Below are 19,795 nucleotides of genomic sequence, written 5' to 3'. Positions count from 1 at the left end.
GGAGCATCTCTGCCTTTTCAGAATGGCAGTGCACGGCCTCAGCAATTATGGCTTAACGCCGCGCTCTGCCATTCTCTGGAATATATGCCCCATGGTTTGTTAATAATGGACAATTGTTAAAAGTAACATTTGCCATTTTATTGTAAGAAACAAAGCCAATACGATGCGATCTTTAGATAAAAGATAAAACAAGACACTAAACACACTTCAAGTGAAGTTTAATGAAGCTGTTGTCAAAGAATATAAAGACAAGCATGTACAAATCATTTACAAACGCCAGATCAGCAAAAACAGTGTTGCAAATCAACTCTGGCTTCAGCAAAGAATGCTCCAAACTAAAAAGAAAACTCACTTGTGATATGTCAAGAGGAGAAGCAAAGAACCTCCCAAACTCTGGTGCACGCCATACTTTAAAACACCCCACGCACACCAGACCCACAAATGGGATAAGCTGAGAGGGTCTCCAGCTCAGCAACTTGCACCGGGTGCCTCAACCGAAGACCTCTGTTCCTCCCCAAGTTCAATTTTTATATAAAACTAAAATATATACCTAAAAATAAAAAGTTATGTTTGTTCAGCAGGAAAATAGACAGCATTTTTTCACAGTGCAAAGGCATATTAGCATAGCACACATTGTTACAGAAGAAGTTCAGTTTCGCAAACTTTATTGGGCGCAGGGGCAATTGGGTATTGATTGACCCTATTACAAATTAAGAGTACTATATCGGGCGCACAAAGAATTGTTCACAGAATGGTGGACTCAGCTTCCTCTCTCTGAATGTGTCCATGAGAGCCCACTAAACGAGGTGGTGCTTGAAGCCTTTCTCGAGAGTCTCGGGTACTGTTATGGACTACGCTTCCATATCAAAGGGGCACTAAGTCTCGCAAACGGAAAACTGTGAGGCTTACAAAGGGAAGGTGCTAGGCTACTCAAGTACCTATAAAGACACGCTGCCATGTTGATGTTGAATATATCTCCATCATGGCCCAAACAGGTTGCTTTTGAAGGACTTTGCAGCGACCTTTGGCCAAAGACTAGAGCTTAAGTCAAAAGTGAACTTGGAGGTAGGAGGTCACAAACTGTAGATCGTTCCCAAATTGGAAGAAAGGTTAACCTGGTGCATGTTCTTTGGTGGAATAGGTATTGTGCCAACTGAGTATTATGTCATTCTAAATGATTTGTTTGTGAAAATTCGTCTGTACTGTGCAAAATGTAACAAACTAGGCAATCTGGTGTTAACAGTAATGGTCAGACACTGAGAACGTTCAAACAAAAGTATGGCCCGGCTTAAGAGTGACCATAAGTATGTTTGTAGATTTTTTTTACTCTAGGACTAGAGAAACTAGGAAGAGAGCTGGAGTCAATTCAGACATGTCTGGCAGGCATTCTTGTGCGTTCACCTTTGCATTTCTGTTCAGTGGTATGAGCCCCACCACAGAATGTTCTTGGAAGAATCTAGCATTGTGAGGTGGAACAATCTTCTCTCGAGTCAAAGCTCATATTTGTAACAGTTTTTGTTAATGTCTTGCAGTGTTGATTCATCCCCTCATTTACATGTTCACTAAGTTTACGTCAAGAAGATGACATTGAACGCAAAATGTCACCCAAATGTTGTAGGCCATCTAAATTCTGCTCATTTCCCGTGATCTCGTTTTTGTACACGGATGGGCTATTCCTTCATAGCAAAGTCTCCTCTTAATCTTTTTCAATTATATTTCTATTTTTTTTAGGCTGAGCTGTGCAATAAACGTCAGGGCTTCAACACTACACAAGATTGACTTACAGAGCAGGACATCTTCACGATGCAGATGTGGCTGGAACGTCATGCGTTACTGGGCTCTTACATATTCACGTAAAGAAGCTCAAGGCCTACAGTATTTTTTTTATTTTTAACATCGATCCTCTCGGACACGCGCACAGGCGCACCATGGCTCCTCCGTGGTTTCTTAACAACGGGTGGTAGGGCGGCACTCAGCCTGCATGGACGTTGGGGGCCGTGCACCGAAAGTGTAATAAGGCAGTAACTTTTTGAAAAACATATTCCTGTTACCATGAGCACAAAAAAGTTGTTCGAATTTTCCCCCAACACTGCCCGAGGTACACTCTGAAATTGTAGTTGTACTGAGGCTTCCATTCCCACGTAATGTCATCTCTTTCTTTAATCCCTTGCGTGCGCATGACGGAACCACGCCGTCATGAGCCACGGGCGGCGTGTGCTCATGACGGCGTGGTTCCGTCATGCTGCGGCCGCTCTTCCCACGTGGCACTGATTCCCCGCCTGTGCGGGCGAAATAGAGAGTGGGCGGAGTCGTGACGGAACCACGCCGTCATGAGCACAGCTCGCCCGTGACTCATGAAGGCGTGGTTCAGTCACGAGCATGGCGGCGCAGCGCTCACGCCGCACCCCCCTAGCGCCGCGGCGGAATTCGAGCCGCAGCGAAGGGGTTAAAGGCCTCGTTCACAACATGCCCTTGTGCTGATATCTGCAAAGAAGGCACAATCGCCCTTGCCCACGAAAGTGCAAGAACAAACAGTCTGAAAGAGCACACAGAAGAACCCGCAAGGCACATCTGCGTAACCAGCAAACCTCAGGCTGTTATTCCGCAGTGATCTGGGGGGCATTTCCACCGCGACGGTGCAGCGGAAAACAAATACAAAACTCCACATCTGAATATGAATCGGCTGGAGGCCACGTCCAGGCTTTTCCACAGGCTGAGGGCGATACTTTGTAGAAAAGCGTTCTTGAAAACGGCCCATATTCAAATTGAGTTTGGTTACATTAGCTCCCCTCCCGCTGAGAAAATTTCAAACCCCACCAATGTTTTTTGATCTCTCGAGTCGCTTCTTTGCGTGGTAGTTGAGATTAGTGCACAGAAATGTCACCAATAGAGACGGCTTCTCGCAGTCCGGCCTTCCGTTGCTGCCGAACAGGAATCTCTTTGTTCGCTCTGGGGTAAACTGGGCAGCACTCAATCCCAGCGGTGGACCCCGAGAGACGAAAAATCCCAGACAGCATCTGGAGAGGAAATCAAAAGGAGGAAAACAAACATTAAAGCCAGCTCAGAAAAACCAACTCTGGTTACTTGTTTACAATGACTGTACGGTTATTATAGATCGTGAAAAAACATCTCTGTTTAGCTGGCACAACAATCTAATGAAGACCTGCTTAGAGCAGAGCACATTTTTTTTCCAATTCGCACACAAAATGAAATATTCAACCTCGAGATTTGCATTTTACTTTTGTGAGGCGCATCTTAAGTACGTTTTCCTACTTACTTTAGACATTCCATAAATAGTCTCAGAAGTGCAATAGATTGAATGAATGAGGCTTTAAGGCGACAATCGGAAGGGCTGATTGTTAGGAATTTTAAAATAATCATCCTTCAGCATTTATTGGTAGTTAAGTTTATATCAGTCTGCCACATTGAATGAGGAATACTTTCACCTAGCCCAGTAAGCCTATGAACGGTATACCACATATATAGCAGTGATATTAACAAAATAACGGTGGATGGGGAGGGATTGGGGGCCAAACGGACAAAGGTGAGGGAAGAGGGGATATAATACAGAGAACAATGGGAGTTGTGGGGGGGAAGTAGATAACATATTGTGGAGAGAACAATAAATTACATGAACTCCTACGAAGTGCTTCAAAGCAAAAGAAAAAAGTAGTTCCCTGAATGCAACCAATGTCAGCAGTAGAGAGACACACGTCAACTAATCAGAACGCTTAGAATGAAATGCTCCTGGGGAGAGGGGGGATAAACATGAGCAAGCAGGAAAGCCACTGAAGCAAGAGGAGACAACTGAGATAGACAACAAAGCCATCTAATCATGAGCAAAGGGCTGAACACACAGCCCAGGCCTGAGTGCCGTTGCCCCTGCTGCACTAATGACAGCTACTTCCCTGAGAACCACAAACAAGATATATGTCGCAGTTAATATCATGGTGAGGTGATTTCTACATGTGACAACTATCGTCAAATCTGAGGCATGAAACACTATTTACCTAATCACGTGAAAGCATTGCAAAATAATAAAGAGTTAATATTTATGACACACAGTTCTGGGATCAAGGATGTTACTAGTGACATATGTGACTGAAAAACGACAACCAAGCCATATATCTCGAGGATTACCAAGTTTAGATGCATGCTGGTTAGTAGGGCATGAACATTACTTCATAGCAGGAATTGAAGATTGTCATGGCAAGTGGTCTGATCAGGAGATTCCCCAAAAGCCCTTTTGATTTGACCATGACTGCTGAGACTGTACTTGGGTCTTGTGCCAAGAGATATTTTTCATGATTGCATTCTTAATTGTTGGTGCCTAGAATGGAGATTGTATTTGGTAATGCTGCAGCTGGTTTGCATTCCACAGAACCAGACAGTATCAAGGCTGTGAGAGATAGTTAGGTTTAATCAATGATTAGACAAGGGTAAAAATCCTGCAATCAAGTAAACATTTGACTGTGCAATAACAAGAGTTGGACCAAGGAAACCATGTGGCAGCTCTCTCAACAATATTAAAAGCAATCGCATCAATAAGAAACAGCACAATCCCTGTCATATTCCAAAAAGGAAAAAATCGGGCACTACAAAAAAAATTAACTAAATAAAAGATGCATAAAGCTTGTAGGGCTAATAATACTGTGCAAGACTGGATCAGTCAAGTCCACTGATAATCAATTTGCTATTGCGTATGGTGGTCCTGTTGAGATTTAATTTACAAGAGAAATCTGCTATCCCACACCTATGCAATCCAAAAGAAAAAAGGTCTAAAGTAGGGTGGCAAGTCCACCGCAGGACAGTGTGTCATGTTTCTTTTGGTAATATTATTTATGAAGGAAATGGGGAAGTTATTACTTATCTAGAATTGTTCACTTCACAAATATGTATCAGGGAGCATTGTAGACTATCGGAACAAGTCACATTTTGTAAAAGCACAATGAATGGTGAAACAGGTGCACATTTTCGAATGCCCTAGGAATACTGCGTGTTTTAGAGTTTACTTTATTCAATGTAAATGCAAAAAACTATTTGTGCTTGTCCTCAAGAAAGATTTCTTCTTTTTACTTAAGTTTCTGTGTGGATCACCCATCTCATATTCATAGTGATATATTTTTTTTAAATTTCTTTATTTGCATTTCAATAAATATGACTGTATAGAAATCTTTGTAGTATAAAAACATCTCTTAGTTGTTTCATCACATGTCCAGATGGACTACAGACTGTTAAAGCTGAATGCTGGAAGCTAATAAGGATATTGTAAGAAAGTGAATTATTATTTGAGGTTGATGGTAGTCTATTACAAGTAATAAAGAGCCTGATTTATAGTTTTGCGGACGGGTTACTCCGTCACATTTGTTTTTCACTACTGCAATGCCTAGCTCTCCCATAGGTTAACATTGGGATTACTTTGTTACATTTTATGGGTGTCATTTCTAATTGACAAAAAGATGGATATTTCGAGTATGGTGTTTCTAGGTTCACAATTTAAAATCACAACTTATGGTAACGGCAAAATGTAAATTGTAATTCTGAAAATACTACTTTTAGGAAGTTGGCATTTTCTTACTTTAACCATTCTGTGCCTTCTGCCTGTCTCTGAATATACGTCTGGGCTGGGTGACAGTAGGGCCTTATGCATTCCCTCTAGACAGCCAAACACAATGGGAGCTTAGGGGTGACTTGATGGGCCTTAATGGGACATTAACTGGCTGGGGGGGGGGGGGGCGGAGCTAAGCACAGCCCCACTTGCACCTGAATAGGCTGTGCCCTGTCTCAACACAATAGGTCTAACAGCCCTGTTTTGTCACTCCAGCCAGCTTGGAGCCAGGGTAGGGGAGGAAGGGGATTCCCTGCACTTCCAAGCCACTGTCTATAAGCTTCTCCCATCTTCCAGTACCAGGGCATCAAAATAGAAATACAGTACCTCGAACACCACCACTTCAGTATACTTCTGGCCCTGTGGATACTCAGCAAGGAAGAAGGACTGCTGTGCTGCTAAAATGACTGCTACTCTGCTGGACTGCCACTCTGCCGTGCTGACTAGCAGCCTGCTGCCCCCTTGCCTGGGAGTGAGAAGGACAGGACTTGCATCTGTACAACCCAGAACCTCGAGCAACTCTGAGGGCCAGCTGACTAGTCTCCTGTTTTCTGGAGTCTCAGGGACACAAACGATTTCCAACCAACCTGCTCCTGCACCTGGACTCTGCCATCTGTGAGTCTACCTTGCCAGGTGGCCCCACCCCAGTCCTGAACCCTCGAAAGTGGGCCTAATGTTCTCTGCTCTCTTTGGTCTTCATCTGAACCGCCGCAAAGCCTTGCAAAGCAACGTAACGCAGATCGTGCACCTGGATTTAAGGTACTGTGTTCAGCAAGCCCAAGTGGGTCCCTGTAGCCGGCCCACACTCCATTGCGGTTGGCTTGTACTTGTGACTTTGTCCCGGTCCGGCGGGACCAGATAATCGCAATTTGTGCTTTGGGTTTTTAGGCACTATTTTCATTATAATCTTTGAAATTGCACACTCCTATTCTACTAATTGGAGTTTTGTCATTTTGGTGTCAAAATATTACTCTATTTTTCTCTTGCGTTTTCACTTTACTACTGTTTAAAGTGCTGTATAAATACTTTACACATTGCCCTTTCTGTCAGCAAGCCTGAGCCACTAAAAATTCAAAACAACTTTCTAAAAGTGGGATTTTCAGAATTGTGACTTAAAATCCAACTTTCTCATTAAAGAGTTTTAAATGACAACTCTTTAGACACCAAACTCAACGTTCCAACCTACTTCCAATTGAAAGCCATCACTTATTAAATGTAATAAGTTAACCAAATGTTATCCTATGGTAGAGGTAGGCCTTGCAGTAGTGAAAAATGAATTTAATAGATTTTCACTACAAGGACATGTAAAAGTTCGAAGTAAATGTCCAACCTGTTAAATGCACTGCACTCTGCCCTAAGGGCTGTTTAGGGCGTACTCTACGGGTGACATGTATTAAAAAGGAAGGTTTAGGTCTGGAAACAGGTTAACTTGCCATGTCGAAATGACTAGGTAAACTGCATACAAAGGCTGCAATGGAAGGCCAGAGACATGTTTTGAAGGCTTCCTAGGTTGGTGGCACAATTCGTGCTGCAGGTCCATGACTAGCATTTTATATTATAGACCCTGGGTACATGTAGTAACACTTCACTAGGAACGTACAAATTTATTAAATATGACAATTGTATGTAAGCCAATTTCACCAAGTTTAAAGGAGAGGGCACACAGTTTAGCATTAGATGGCAGTGGTAAAGTGCACAAAGCCCTAAGGCTAACAAAAATGACATCAGCAAAAATAGAGTAAGATGTTTGGGGAAAAACTACCCTAAGGCTGACTGGTCTAACACTACAACGACAAAAAAATAAGTAAAACTGGCGATATGAATTTGTAAAGTTTGAATTAAAAATAGGGCTAAAAAGCACACAGCACCAACTGGTGTCATCTGGTCATGCTAGAGCGGGTCAAAGTCAAAAGTTAAGGTAGACCACGATGGAGTGCCAGATTGGATACAGGGACCATGTTCATCACAGTGTAAGTTTTCCTTTGGCCTTAGAAATTTTTATGGAGAAAAAGTGGTCATTGATGAGTCATTGGCACAGCACTCTGAAATCTGGATTCAAAGTGAGGCTTGATGACTGTAGGTTGCTGAAAAGTGAGGTCCCCATGCAGCCGTTGATGAAGGCGGTTAAGCTCAGTGCGAGCAGAGCCGAAGTCTGTGATCAGTGGGGCAAACCAACGAGCTGAGGTTGATTGGCGATTTGACTTTGAAGGCTGTGGCATTCCCAGTCTCCGTCAGTTCTACAGGCCAAAAGTTGACAAACACCTTCTAAGTCATTGCTTTTCCAATGTGTTCAGGAGTGGTGTCCATTCAGGTCAGAGACAAACCAATGGTCAAGAACCTGGATGACACAATTTAGGGTTAGGACTCACTCCAAAAGAGGCCAGCAGCAGGATCAAGGTCAGGTCCAGTTGGTACTGGTCAGCAGAGCAGTTGCAGGGAAACAGCCTCGGGATGCTTGTTGTGTCCCAGTAGCTCAAACAGGAGGTCAGACAACTGACTCTTGGAGTCACTTCTGGGGTCCGGTGATCAAGGCAAGCAGGTCTAGTATTCCTTCTGGTTTCAGACAGCAGCATAGTCCTTCTGATCTTCAAAGGTCTAGCAGAATTGGCCTAATGGCTAGGGCGGTCAACCTCGAAACTGAGGAACTGGGTTTGAGTCTCGGCAATGACGCTGAACATCCTGTGATTCTGGGCAAATCACTTAATCTCCCCGTGCCTAACCAAAATGAATGTGTGTCCTCATGTAACATAACTGGTGCTATGTAAAGTGCTCTGATACCAGATTCGGGTGAAGTTTGTGCTATATAAAACTCTGCAAAAAAAAAAGTGAGGTCTGTAGGGTCAACATTAATGTCCTGTTTCAGCCTGTGGGTAGAGGGCAAGCTTCCCCCCGTTCTAAACCAGTTACGGTCAGTTCCTCTTCCCCACTGGGTTTGGTGCTATTCTGACTAGAGAGACAAAGGGTAGGCAGGCCTATGTAAGAGCATCAGCTACCAGTGACAAGGTAGGCATCCTTTGAAGCTCAGGAACGGTAAGCAGGCCTAGGTGTGGGCTTCATCTACCAGTGCCGAGGTAGGAATCCTTTGAAGCTCAGGATCGGGCTAAGCACAGCCCCCAGACCATCCTGTCCAACGAGGAGTCCCACTACCAGGGCTTAATGTCTGCTGTCTGGGAGCAATATACATCTCACCACAGCGGAGCCATAAAAGGCTAGGTGAATGCTGGACGGTGGAAGGAAAGACTATTGGTTTTAGGCAGGAAAAGGACAACTTTGTAAAATTGTAATTTCCAAAATTGCAATATAAAATCAGACTTGACCATTAAGTTGGATTTTGGATTACTACTAAATGAGTCCTTGAACCATTTTCTAGCACTTACTAAAGGTAATTGTGTAAATCAGCATTAAACTCTGGGAAAACCAGCCTTGCCATAGGGAATAACAACTTTGTAGTTTTTCTAGTGCTAGGGCATGTAAAACATAAATTCTACATGTCCTAATCTTTATGTACCATGCGCCCTGCCCAATGGGCATTTAGATCCTACCTTAGGGGGGAATTATAAGTATAAAAAAGAAAGGTTTAGGCCGGGCCAAAGGTTGGTTTTGCCAGGTCGAAATGGCAGTTTAAAACTGCACACTCGAACTGCATTGGCAGGCCTGGGGATAGACTTTACAGGGCTACATTAGTAGGTTGACAATAAGTGCTGCAGCTCATTAGTAACATTTAATTTAAAGTCCCTGGGTACATGTAGTACCATACATTAGGGACTTATAAATAGTGTAATTTTGCCAGTTAGGGTCATGTCAATTTTGTACATGTTTAAAAAGCTGGGCACAAGCACATTACCCCTGATTAGCAGGGGTAAATTCCACAAAGGCCTATGGCAAACAAAAAATGAGTTCAGACACAGAGAATCTGGGGTGACCCTGCATAAAGGGCAAATTTCAAACAGAAAGCAACTAAACTATTTTAAAACAGAACATGGAACACGACAGCTGATGCTGAATCAATGCAAGCCTGTCCTTCACAGTATCTGTAAAAAATTAAAACAGGATAATTTCACCTCTAACTTTATCTGGCACCTTCCGGTGTTGTTTTCCTGTAAACTAGCTTCTTTTGATTGACACTCTGAGGACCATGAAGCATTGTTGCCTAAGGCATACTGACAAAGATTAGTATTAGGTAATTTTCTTTGGTCATTGTTTGAGTGCAGAGGATAATGTGCAGTATTAATTCCCAACCACTTCCGACTTATGTTGTACATCCTAGACATGTCTTCCCATTTGATTATATCCTAGGTCAAATCCCCTTCACTTTTGTGCTTGGCTGTGTTCTTTCAGTTTTACTACCCACTCTCATTCCTTAATCATTCATATGTCAGCAGAGGTCTGCAAGCCACTCCTTCTATTCTATTTGAATTCTATGAAACTGTTTTACTTTTTATTAACCAGAAAAGAAAAAAAGACCACTGTTCAGCTATCAGTGGTCAAGGCTGTGCAGTATATTTTTTCTTCCTATGTTTCTTTTCAGCAATTGTTTTTTTTAACCTTTCTATTCCTATGGCATTTGACTCCGGGCCCAGCAGAACACTTACAAGCACCCAACAAAAGAAAGATTCCTTTTTAGGTGGAGCCTAGGCAGCACATGTGCTGTCTCTTCGAGACATGCTGTATTCACTGTGTCCTTTAATAGCCCATGCTTGCTAGTGAGCAATCCTTCCTCTCTGTCCCTCCTTTTTCTTTATTTCATCCCACGGAGCAGGGACCACGTACTGCATCTTTACGGTTTGGTTGTTTATCTGTTCATTTGGGGGACTATTTCTTTCTTTCTTTCCTGCTCGTGTTACATTGTGAGTGCGTGTTCAGCTTCGGTGTCCATATTTTATTGCATCATTAGCCCCTCCTGCCCCTGTTGTTGCTACCATCCTTCCCGTACCTCCCACATATCCAGCTCCGTTGCTTGTTAAGTGGGCGATCGCCTAAGGTTTACTTCCTATTTAAAGTGGCATTGATTTTAAATTGAAGGATACAAGAGCCATCGTTTACTCTCTATCCCAAAGGAAACAGGAAAGGGATCATAGTCGGCAATCGCAACTTTTTTTGTGAGAGCAACAAGGCGCTTCAACTGTTTCAGAGCATCAGCATCTTATATTTTCTATAAATGAAAAACAAATGCATCCTTCCTGCACCTATTGCTCCGCTGCTTGTTCAGCAGGCGAGTGCCTAAGGGTTACTTCCTATTTAAAGCGCCATTGATTTGAAACTGAAGAATACAAGAGCCTTCGTTTTCTCTCTATCCCGAGGGAAACAGAAAAGGGACAATAGTCTGCAACACTGAATTTTCTCGTGAGAGTAACAAAGCGCTTCAGCTGTTTTAGAACATTGCTTGCTGTGCCACTGGATTCAAGCTAGTCTGCTGATGACGGGTGTTACCACAAAACCAGTCCCAGGAAGTTTATTTTCGGTCCAGGCAGAACCGGGAATGGCATATCGGGCTGGACTGTTCCCATGAGGCACTGGGTCAAGATTGATCTGCATAAGGCTGGGTCCAAACGGGTGACGCAGTGAGCAAAAAAATTATGATGGATTTAACCCAGATCTCTTGACTGGGAAGAATGTTTTGGTTTGTTCTGCATTCTGTCCATCAATTGTGTGTCTTTTGCTTTCTTGCCCTAAGTGCGACGGGTATGCCCAGACGTGGGTCCTGTGCTCACTGTGTCACTGGAATCAAGCTATCCTGGCTGATGAAAGGTGAAACCCAGAAACCGGTCCTAGGATGCTTACTTCCGGTCCAGGGAGGACCTGGCTTAGTAGTTCAGGCTGGACTGGTCTCATGAGGCACAGGGTCAAGAATGATTTGCATGTGGCCAGGTCTAAACTGGGGTGGCATGGTGAGCAAAATAATGATGGATTTAACCCAGATATCTTGACTAGGGTGAATGTTTTGATTTGTTCTGCATTCCGTCCATCAATTGTGAGTCTTTTGCTTTCAGCTCGGCTGTACCATCCGCAGGGCGGAAGGAGAACCAAAGGCACCACCTCTTTGGTTTGTGGCGACTTAAAGGTTGGTAAAAGACAGTGCAGGTACCAGTTCCATCACTTCCCTTCATTGGAGAGCTGTGATGGCAAAGCAGAGAAGCACATTTGTTCTTCATTGACATTATGTCACTGAAATTAACAATATGCATTTTGTTTGTTCCACATGATGTTTCTCCACACCAAAAGAATACAATACTAGCATGCACTATCGTCTTGTTTGTGCTAAAGCAGCAAAAAGGCTCCAAATTTAATTTAGGCCGTCTCGGAATATGTTTCTCTTTGGTATTCCGAAGTAAGCATCCACTCGATTAAAATATCGTTTATTTTCAATTTGAGGGCTTGCTGCAGATCTCCTGGGGCTTGAAAGAGCTTTGTACTTCAGCATGAAATGAAGCAGTGCTCATATGGTTAGCTGCATTATGCCAGTATATCACATCTGCCTGCCAGTTAATTGAATTAAAGAGGCTAAGAAACAGACATCATGTGGGAGGACCAAGGGTGGGGGCATAGCGGGGCCAGCGAAAGTAAAGGAAGGATGCTTCAAAGCAGAACTGTACACCTTCTAGCCCTAAATGACAAGCCTCGGAATCTAAATTAAACAAATACAGTCCAGGCAGAGCTTAAAATACCACATCTTAATTAATGTATCCTATTACACTACACTTTATTTCAATCATTCTTTTGATTGTTATCAAATTGAAGCGTTTGCTCGTTTAATCGTCCTCTGTTCAAATTTCTATTAATTAGATTCTGTAACAATGTAAAATAAATGATTCCCTAAAGAGCTTTCGAAAACTGAAAATGCCAACATACTCACAGAAATTGAAAGGCCTCTACAAACAAGATGTATATGAGTGATTTAGGCTGACTGGATACTAAGACAGTTATGATATACGGGATAAAGCACCCCCTGTTAAATGTGCTAAGGATATTACAAGCCATAAAGAGGCTGCATGATCACACAGAAAACGAGGCCGAAGACCTCGTTCCATTATATAGTCACCGAACTCTGACAACCTTGCAATATCCTGTAGACCTACAACAGAGAGTATTTTATTCCACTAAACATGCTATCAAGCAACCGCCTGGGCTCCAACCAGCTTAAATCATTGTTCCTTGATTTCAAACCGATAAAATGGTTGCAGAAACCGAGAGTACAACCAGAATTTCTACTGTGAAAATAAGCATGCCAGTATGCAGGCTGTAGTTTGTTGCAAAAACATTTTAAGCAGACTAATATGCAGCTTCCAAAAATGGATATAGTTCCTAATGTGTGATAACATGCAGAATCGTTCCTGTGCTTTTTTGTAATGAACTAGAGTGCAAAAAAAGCGCTCTATCATAAATGTCAAATCCGCTAACAATTTTCAGGGAAAAATAGTTAAGAGGAAAGAACGCAGAAATGTATTGCTTAGGGAAATAAACAACTTTACAGGATAGCAACTGACTGTCCACTGTGTAGAACTAGTTAAAAGACTTAGCAAAATAGCATCCCATCAAAGTTAATTAAATGGTCGAAAATCTAGTGGCAATAATGCAAAAATCACCACAGCTGGAACGAGTGCTTTTAAAACAGTAAAAAAATTACCTGTTTTCAAATAACTCTCTTTTACGGTTTGTTTTATGCAAATTTACAACATTAAATCCGTAAATCTGCAATGGCTTGTGATTACTGTGGGGCAAGATACAAAGGTGGGGCAAGATACAAAGATGGGGCTTCAAACCTTATATCAACTGGATCCTCATGTATAAGAATAAATAACAAAACAAAGAACAATGAATAAACACCCCTTACTCGGCTTAGGATGCAAATAATAAGCTACTATACAAAATTCACCATTAAAGATAATGGGGTAACCCAGTAACCCTCAGAACCTGGGCGTTTTAACGTTACAAATAACAATGGTTCTGTTGGGAATCACAAAAGCTTAGTTAAATGTGTATTCAATACATATAATCAATGTTTCAGTACTCATTCAGTAAGTAACACAAAAGCACACACATAAACCAAAGCAAGAGATTCTGAAATTAAATTCGTTTTTACTCTGTTGTATGTATCAAAATATTCAGCAAAATATATACAGGACTAACCAACCATAAGGCACATAGAGCGTGAGACAATTAGTGACTGAACGTGCTTGGTGACAAAGAATTGACCACAAATTCACATATAACATATATATATACAATAATGGACACAATTATACAAAAAAAGTCCAAAGTCAAGAGCATAAACCACAACAGGATATAATTTTCCTAATTCAAATTGTGGGATTGCGTAGACAAAATGGACGAGCAACGTCGACGTTTCGATCCTGTAAAGTAGTGCCGGATTATATGCATCTAGAGCGGGTCTTCATCAGGACGGAAAGTGAGAATGGCAGCCTGGTATCAAAGTATTACAGGAATTGAATTCCTGATATCACGTTTAGTGAGATGTCAGCCGACACCTCAATAGATCATCTATTCTTGACAGTTATTCTTTCCTCTTGGAAGGAGGTGGTGCCGTCATAGCGATCGCCACGTATAAGTATTCTCTGTAGAGACGTCTGTGTCCATCTGTAACTCAACCTTGAGGTGTCGGCTGACATCTCACTAAACGTGATATCAGGAATTCAAATCCTGTAATACTTTGATACCAGGCTGCCATTCTCACTTTCCGTCCTGATGAAGACCCGCTCTAGATGCATATAATCCGGCACTACTTTACAGGGTCGAAACGTCGACGTTGCTCGTCCATTTTGTCTACGCAATCCCACAATTTGAATTAGGAAAATTATATCCTGTTGTGGTTTATGCTCTTGACTTTGGACTTTTTTTGTATAATTGTGTCCATTATTGTGTATATATATATGTTATATGTGAATTTGTGGTAAATTCTTTGTCACCAAGCACGTTCAGTCACTAATTGTCTCGCGTTCTATGTGCCTTATGGTTGGTTAGTCCTGTATATATTTTGCTGAATATTTTGATACATACAACAGAGTAAAAACGAATTTAATTTCAGAATCTCTTGCTTTGGTTTATGTGTGTGCTTTTGTGTTACTTAATGAATGAGTACTGAAACATTGATTATATGTATTGAATACACATTTAACTAAGCTTTTGTGATTCCCAACAGAACCATTGTTATTTGTTCCACTATACAAAATTCAGGCTGAATTTAATGGCACTGTTGTCGTCAAAAAAAGGTAATCTCTCGGGGATTCCATGTTCAGAACGACACTATTTTTTTACTGAAGGTAAAAGTAACAACTACATATGTACCACCAGGAGATTAGTACAATTGTGCACTCATGAAAGATGATTTAATAAAAGGTGAGGTGAATAGCATTTACAAAGCGTGGTAATAATCATGGTATTCTTCACTTATTTAACATTACAGTATGGAATTACACTGTGAATGTTATGAACACCTGCGATGTAGAGTAAGAAACGATTTTATAACTCTGAGATATTAATTATCTAATGATCCAAGGATATTTCTGTGAACAAGGGAAAATAGAACAAGGTAAAGAGCATTTTGGGGAACCGCAGTAGTGGGTTTTCGAGAGGGATCAGAACAGGGAAAAAGACTAACACAAAATTACACAGCATCAAGTCCTAATGCTTGATGTAAATCATTTTTAAGTCTTTTCATTATTTTCCAGGGTCCGGCATATGGTGAAATCGCAGAGGTAGGAATTTCAATAGGTTAGCGCCTTGAGAATTTATACTTTCTCTACTATGCTTATACTTTACTGGGAGAAGCACAAGCCAATCAGTGGGGCATCTGGTAGGGATATAATGTAACAAAGCAGCAGTTGTTTAATGCATTTGGGAGAATGCATTGTATTTAAAAAGGTTGACATGCACTTTTAAGTTTTACATGCCCTTTTAGGGAAAAACTCTCAAATTCGCTTTTTACTATTGCAAGGCCTCCCAGTTCCATAGGATAACATTGGGTTACCTTATTATATTTAATAAGTGATAACTCTTGTTTGAGAACAGGTAGGAATATAATTTTTGGTGTCTGAGGAATTGTAATGTAAACCCTCTCTAATGATAACGTTGGATTTTAAGTCACAAATCTGAAAATGAAACAGTTAGAAAATTGGCATTTTCTTGCCTAAACCATTTGGTGCCTGCAGCGTGTTCCTGGGCCCTATGGCTAGTTATTATTGCCAGTCGTTTTTTGTGTATTCCTCCAAGACAGCCACACAATAGAGAGTCGGGGTGTTGGCAAACTGGGCCATTCTGATTTAGTAAGGGGGCAGAGCTGTCACCTTTCACACTTGCACTTCAGAGACAGTGCCTCAGGTCACACACACAGGACTTCACAATAGCCTGTTCTGCTTGCAGACAGACTGGAACCAGCAAAGGAAGGAAGGAAATTCTGAACACGTCTGTAGGGGGAAGACTCCAAATGTTTCATTCACTGCAAAGGGGTCACCAGTTATAAAAAAGGGGTCCTTCAGACCTACTTTTAAGTACACTACTGGCCCTGTGGATACCAAAGAAGGACTGCCCTGCTCCAAGAGGACTATACTGATGCGTGAAGCCTGCTCTGCTTCCTGAGAAAGAACACTGAACCTGCACCCTTCATCTCAGGCTGTATTGACTCCAAGAGTCAGCTGACTGACCTCTTCTGAGTTAAATGGACACAACAAGCTCCCGAGGACACCCTGCAACTGCCCGGCTGACCTGCCACCATAGACCTGCCTGAGCCCTGCTGGATTGAGTTACTGATCCCCAAGAGGTGCCCATCAGGTTCAGGACACTTGGTGTGGTATCAGTTGAGCTCTTTATAAAAGAAAAGGAGAAATCCTGAAGCTTTGGGCTATCCGCGACGGTGAATGGGCTTGTTTGCGCCAAGACCTTCCCGCCCATGCGGATCGCCAATGTGAAGCTCCGGTGAATCCGACTCTTCGCGCTACAGCAACTACGAGCTACGACTGGCAACGCAAGATCGGCACTACGTGTTACAGCATCGGCAGCCTGCTCTGACCGCCAACGCGAAGCTCCAGTCACGACTGTCTGCGATGCCTGAAAGGATCTTTGGGATACGACGACGCCGGTCCGTGACGCCCAGCCTGCCCTTCGCTCTACAGCGATGACCATCCACGAAAACATTCTTCCTCTATGCAGCCTACTCCACCGTGAACGGAACTCTTTGTGTCGGACTTTAGAAGGTAACTTTTTCAGTGGGACTAACCTGGTCTCTGTATCCCGCCCGCGCTGCAACGAGGTCAGCCTGAACTTGTGACTTTGACCCGATCTCGCATGACTAGAAAACCTCAAGTGGCGCTTTGTGCTTTTAAGCTCTATACCTACCTTATATCTTTGAAATTGCATGTCTCCGGTTCTGCTGATTGGATTTTTGGTGTTTTGTTGTCAACTAATTTATTACATTTTACTCTACTTTTCTAAACTGGTGTGGGATTTTTCTTGTGTGTTGTGTTTTCAGTTTATTACTGTTTAAGTCCGGCATAAATACTTTACACATTGCCCTTAAGTTAAGCCCGACTGCTTTTGTGCCAAGCTACCAAAGGATTAAGCACAGGATAATATAATTTAGTGACTTTTTGTGGCTCTACCTGATAAGGATTGTGGCTGTTGCTTGAGTAGGGTTCCATTCCCCTCAACCAACAACCCAGTTTCTCTTAGGAACTCCGTGGCAGTTTCCCATTTCATTATCAGCTTGCGTGTAATGACTGCAGTGAGCTGGCGTAAGTGAAGCATTTATGCACTGAAAAGGATGTTCAACAGTGCCGAAACATGAGACACTCCACTTAAAATGTTAGGTGAGTCTAAACAGGAGGATCCAAGTTTCATCTGATGGTTTGCTTATCTGGGAATTACTTACTCAGCAATATTCCCTTTCCCAAGGAAATGCAAGCACAACATGCAATTTTAAATGATGCAGGTATGATTGCGAACCAGACTAAACAAAACAAGCATTGGCTTAGCCAATAGGTCTCGCCTTTGGGACCTTATAAGTGTTTAGCAAGATACATTGACTTTGCCAATGTCTTTAAGCTATGCTGAGAGAAGTGTGACTGCTGTGCAGCATGCTGAGAAGTTATAATAAAGTGTCAGAAGCATTTTTGTTACCTTTGTCCAGAGTTACACCTCACAGTCCTGGCCGTGGTATCTGGCTGTGCCAATGAAATCTATCCTTAAAGCTCTGTGTCCCCCACACCCCTGACAAATTGGTCTTTCACTACCTGCTTCAAATCAATATCCGGGCTTGACTCACGTGCAGTGCTCTAAAGTACACTGAAGGCGGCACTAAGCACCTTGTGAAACTCTCGAAATAAATAAATAGGCAAAAAACGATATAATTCTGTGAACTATCTAGGCTAAGAGCATTACTAACTTAACATGATTTATAATGCTTCATACATTTCTCATATTTCTGGACAAAATAATTATTTTATTTTGCACACTATCCATCAAATATGCATCATATGGCCAACGCCCCTGATAATCAGAATGAACTTGTGTCACTCTGCTGAAAGAATGTTTGTGGCTGCACAGAATTCCGAGGTATTGCTTGAAATGTCGGCACAGAGTGCCTGAAATATATGATTTCACAGGTGACTGTCGAAGTCAATAATGCTTACGTGCTTGATGCACTACCTGAATTTTAAATGGTGTGGTAGTTCTTATTTCCACTGATACCGTAATTTAAATCAGCCCAGCGGTTAGCGCGAGGTTGCAAGGCACGAAGCCAGTTTATTATTAGCATATTTTATATGCAGATGCACTGGTCGCGAAATCAGTGTATTAAACAAGCATTTGCAATGCAATAGGTCTCGCAGTTGTGAGAGTTTGAGCTATTGGCATTGTAAATGGCAATGCCTTTTATTTACGTTTTGGTTTTTAAAACATAAATAAAAGGCATTGTCATTTACAATGCCAATAGCTTAAACTCTCTCAAATGCGAGACCTATTGCATTGCAAATCGCAATATTTAGATTGCATGCTGGCTCAAAAAGCCACCTCTACATTCTTATAAATATGCATGAAACACTGACTTGACATAACTTCTAATTGTCGCCTCCTTTTTTTTTTAAAGACACGCTCGGGCTTCTCATTCCTACAAGTCTCCTCTGTCTGAATGCAGTCTACTCTGTCACATATGTCTTTTCCTCGGTCTGTATTATTTCTCTTCTGCAAATTATCCACACTTGATTTAAAAAAAATACATTAATTTATCATTAATACCCCTGCATGCCCTCACTGACACTTCTTATCCCAAGCAACCATCTGCATGAACTCACATACCTCCTACTAATGGTCACATATAATTCGTAATAATGTAATCTAACACAAAAAAAATTAAGTGCATGCAAAGGACGGCTCTCAGGAGAGCACAAGATAACTCCAGGTAACCAACAATAAACACTAACCACGGGTTCCCCAAGCGACGCTCTACCCAGTGTAAATGCCCAGTAAAGCGCTTCATCACCACATATGGATTAGTAAGCGCTATATAAACTCAATCACAATGATATCCCAGCCAACCCTCTCATCGACCACTGCTCTGCATGGCAGTTATTTCAGAGTACAGACTGGCCCCTCTCCCCACCACTAGCCAACGTCCCACTGTTATGTAAAGCCAGATCTTGTATAGAGCACCGGTTACACAATTACTGGGTCTTCTGGGGCCTCTCGAGTTGGACAACACTAGGTCTCTGCTCGCTGGTCCATTCTGCGCTAGACAGAAGCACACACTATTAGTTGCACAAATCACGATTCTAACCCGCCTCACCACTGACCAAAGCACGAGAGCAGTGACATAAGGCGCTACTACTGGTGACACCAGGGCAAGACTAAGAGATGCATCGAATCCCTGCCCTAACCGCGCCGTGATATGTGAGGCAACTAGTGACGTCATGCAGCAACACTAAGCCAACTGCCCCCGTCCGGCACTCACCGCGGCACCTCCGGTGTCACCTTCACCACTCGGCTCCTGCCACTACAGACCGGAGGCGCGGCGCGTCCTGGCGAAGTCAGCGCGCCAGGGGTGCACGGCCGCCATCTTGTAAGGGGCACGCTTCTGTTCTCCACGATGGTGTTGGGCGAGGACACGCAATTGCTGATTCCCTTTAAGAGCCCAAGCTTACACGGGCTCCAGTTGCCACAGACAAGTGTGTCTCGGCTCAT

General features: G+C 42.5%; 1 protein-coding gene across 2 annotated transcripts in view; it reads right to left on the bottom strand.

Moving 5' to 3' along the window:
* Positions 1 to 201: 201 nt before the first annotated feature.
* Positions 202 to 19,795, bottom strand: part of KLHL25 (kelch like family member 25) — a 267,839-nt gene continuing 248,245 nt past the window's right edge. For both annotated transcript variants that reach the window (XM_085644475.1, XM_085644474.1), the window contains exon 3: positions 202 to 3,017. The gene's annotated coding sequence lies outside the window, so the exon portion shown is untranslated. The remainder of the gene's footprint in view (positions 3,018 to 19,795) is intronic.

This window comes from Triturus cristatus, chromosome 3_1 (genome assembly GCF_964204655.1).
Source record: "Triturus cristatus chromosome 3_1, aTriCri1.1, whole genome shotgun sequence".
In the NCBI taxonomy this organism is placed as follows: Eukaryota; Metazoa; Chordata; class Amphibia; order Caudata; family Salamandridae; genus Triturus; species Triturus cristatus.
Note: the sequence above shows the minus strand (reverse complement) of the source record. Positions and strands in the feature narration are given on the sequence as shown.